Raw genomic sequence first — 3753 nt, 5'->3', positions numbered from 1 at the left:
GCCCCCCCTTTTGGAAAAAAAAAAAAATTTGCCCAAAAAAAAAAAAAAAAAAAAAAAGAATGTACAGGAACTAACTCTTTAGTAAACCCCAAATCTTTAAAAAAGCAAAGGTAATCAATATCAACACCTTGTCTCTGTAACAGCACTGAACCAGTTTTCTCAGAACAGCCCCATCTTTTTGCTTCATTCATGCATATATATAAAGTTTTCAGAAAAGCATTTAACTTCTGCCCCTAGTTAAGAAAAATTTGATAGTACTGGTATAAAATGTCCATCCTCATCACTTCAAAGGAAACATGTCAGAATCCAATTATGTATTACTCTACATATATATTATATGTATACCATATGTATGCTATACATATAGTATCACAAATCTAACCAGTTAAAAAAAATTGTTATTCACCTCTAATAAGAGCTCCCTCCACAGACATCCAATTCATTACCCCATACATTCTGTGGTGAGTTAAATATGGTCACAAATTCTTTGCCAATCTTCCTATCAAGAGGCAGACTCTATTTCCCTTTCCTCTGAATTTGGGCTAGCCTTGTAACCTGCTTTGACCAAGAGAACATGGCAGAAATAATGCTATGCCAATTCCAGACCTAAGCTGTAAGGACTGGCAGCTACAATCTTGGGATCCAGTTATCATATAAGAAGCTTAGGCTAGGATATGGAATAATGAGAGAGCATGTGGTGAGAGAACCAAAAGATGAGACACCAAATGGAGTGAGAAGCCATATGGAGGAGAATCAGGCTGCCTTGGATGGTTCCAGCCCAGCTAAACTCCTAGTTCAATGCAACTGCATGAGTGACTTCGCTGACACCGAGTATAGCAGAGGACGCACAAAATCATGAGAAATAGTAAATAATTTTAAACCACCAAGTTTTAGGAGTTTTGCTATGCAGCAAAATAAATGGTCACTTTTCAACTAAGAGACTCAAACTTCCCTCTCTCCCTCTCTCTCTTTTTGTTAATCCTCACCGGAGGACATTTTTCCCATTGTGGGAGAGTGGGGAGGGAGAGGGAGAGAGAGAGAGAGAGAGGGAGAGAGAGAGAGAAAGAGAGAGAGAAACATCAATGTGAGAGAGACACATGGATTGGATGCCTCCTACACCCACCTTGACTGGGGTCAGGAGGTGAGCCCCCAACCCAGATACGTGCCCTTGACCGGAAATCAAACCTGTGACCCTTTGGTTCACGGGCCAACATTCTAAACTCTGAGCAACACCAGGCAGGGCTCAACCTTCTCTTTATCAAGAAGATACCTAAACCATTTTTTTAAATGTAAAAAGGCAGGAAGGGCCCTGACCAGTGTGACTCAGTTGGTTGGACCATCAGCCCGTGTACCAAGAGGTGGCAGGTTTGATTCCTGCTCAGGGTACATACTCAGTTGGGGCATGTACGAAATGCAATGAATCAATGTTTCTCTATCACATATCTCTATCACATCTCTCTCCCACTCCCTCCCTCTCTCTAAGACCAAATTTTAAAAATATATTACAAAATTTAAAAAGGCAGGAAGGGCTAAGAAATAGCATCAAATAGCAGCCCCAAAATAACTGTTAAAAATATCATTAAATCTGCAAGCTGTTTCATTTTCCTACTCCTTAAACTAAGTTTTTCCATGTCATCAGTAATCTAAGGCAAGCATGTCAAACTCGCGGCCAGCAGGCTGCATGCCTCATTTATTTAAACGAGGCATGCAGCCCATTGGCCACGAGTTTGACATGCTTGATCTAAGAGCTAACATATATCTGCTTCATCAGTTAAATGCTTGGAGATAAAGGGAAAAAAAACAACCTAAAAAGGCAAGCAATTTCAACATGAAACAACTATAACTCAAGCTAAGGTAAGTTTTTGCTTTGGAAATTACCCCTTTTGGTTATACACCCTTGAAAAATTCCAAAGGAGCTTTCAGAGGAAAGGTCAAATAAGTAATCAGTCACTATCCTAATAGTGATGACAATCTATATAGATAAAACCCTACCATGCAGAGACCAAATGGTGGAACAACTGGTTGCTATGATGTGCGCTGACCACCAGGGTGTGCACGTGGAACACGGTGGGCGTCAGCAGCAGGCAGCAGAGTGCAGAACATGGACGGCATCGGCCGCAGTGGGATGGTGGAGCAGGGGTGCCAGACCAAGGCAGGGCGCAGGTCACTGTCATTGGGGTGAGCCTCTGGTGGTTACTAAAAATTCTTTGCTCTGGCGCACCACGGTCACGCTGGGCGCTCGCAGCTGCTGCTGGTGCCAGCCCCACTCGCATCCACTGCCGGTGCCGGAGCCACTGCTCGAACCCACTGTTGGCACCCGGTACTGGTCCCGATCTCTTGGCGCCGTCAGCGGTGTGAGCAGTGGCTGCCAGCCCCAATCGCCCCTGAGGGCTTCTCCACCTCTGCCTGCTCCTAAGGGGCAATCAGGGCAGCAGCCGCCGCTCACACCCACCCCAATCACTCCACACTATTAGCAGGTGTGAGCAGGGCCAGCACGTGGAAGCAGCGGCAGCAGGAGCGGGGCTGCCGGCAGACAGGAGACCAGGAGCCCGGGGGCCACAGTGGGAGGGGCCAGGCAGGGTCGAGGAGGATGGGCCGAGAGCCACCCCTGTGCCCACCGCAGCCTCGCAGCCCAGTTCCTTTCAAAGTACATGAATTTGTGCACGGGGGCCCTAGTTCAGAGATAAGTTTAATGATGGTAACTCATTTTTGGTCCTAACTCTATATTGTTGATATACAAGCCCGGATGGTATGGCTCAGTGGTTGAGCATCGACCTATGAACCAGGAGGCCATAGCTTGATTGCCAGTTAGGGCATATGCCAAGTGTTGCAGGCTCGATCCCCAGTGTGGGGTGTGCAGGAGGCAGCCGATTAATGAATCCCTTTCATCACTGATGTTTCTATCTTTCTCTCCCTCTCCCTCTCTGAAACCAATAAAAACATTAAAAATAAATAAATAAAAAGGGGTGAAAAAATGGAGGAGCTATAAAATAAACACTTTTTAAAGTTATATTAACATTTATTGAGGAGAAAGAGCTTAAATTTGATTTAGTTCTCCCTTTTCCTCTTCACAATTAGGAAGCCCATGCAGCTGTACTAAGATTTCAGTTGCCCAGTATGCATGTAATCCAAGAAATGCATGTGATTTTCCTTTAACAGGGAAAAAATATAAAGCCCCTATATTTTCCTGAAGTTTTACTTCAGATTCTCTTTCCTAAGGTCTAAGAAAGCCATGTAATTTTAACTATTAACAACTGTTATTCACATAGCTGACATGAATTAAATACTCCATTAAAAAACATGAGTGGTCACAATTTATATACAACAATACCTTTAAAATCAAGACTAATCAAATTAGTAAACAAAAGCATGTTATGGAAACTTGAAGATTCAGTGTTGTTCTTCTATTAAGTCATCTATACATCTATATATATAAAAAGCCAGAGATTGTAACGGCCATAACCACCGTAATGACCGGTCACTATGACGCCCACTGTGGCCAGCGAACTGGCCCGATCAGGGCATGGGGTGTGGGGCTGGCCGGCCAAATGACCCCTCCCTTCCCCCTGGCCAGCCCCGCCCCCAATTAGCCCTCCCCACCATGATAGCCCTGCCCCCTATGGGCCCCCACCATCCTGATCAGTCCACAGCCCCTCCCCCCAGCCGGCCCTGCCCCTGATCCCCCCAATTGGGGGCAGAGCTGGCCAGCCAATCTCCTGCAGTCCCTCCCCCTGCCCGGCCCCACCACAGATC

At 45.5% G+C, this 3753-nt stretch overlaps 1 protein-coding gene across 1 annotated transcript in view; it reads right to left on the bottom strand.

Annotated features, from left to right (window-relative positions):
• RAB21 (RAB21, member RAS oncogene family) overlaps nucleotides 1-3753 on the bottom strand; it is a 69658-nt gene that overhangs the window by 18701 nt on the left and 47204 nt on the right. The window lies entirely within an intron of this gene.

This window comes from Myotis brandtii, unplaced genomic scaffold (genome assembly GCF_000412655.1).
Source record: "Myotis brandtii unplaced genomic scaffold, ASM41265v1 scaffold82, whole genome shotgun sequence".
Classification (NCBI taxonomy): Eukaryota; Metazoa; Chordata; class Mammalia; order Chiroptera; family Vespertilionidae; genus Myotis; species Myotis brandtii.
Note: the sequence above shows the minus strand (reverse complement) of the source record. Positions and strands in the feature narration are given on the sequence as shown.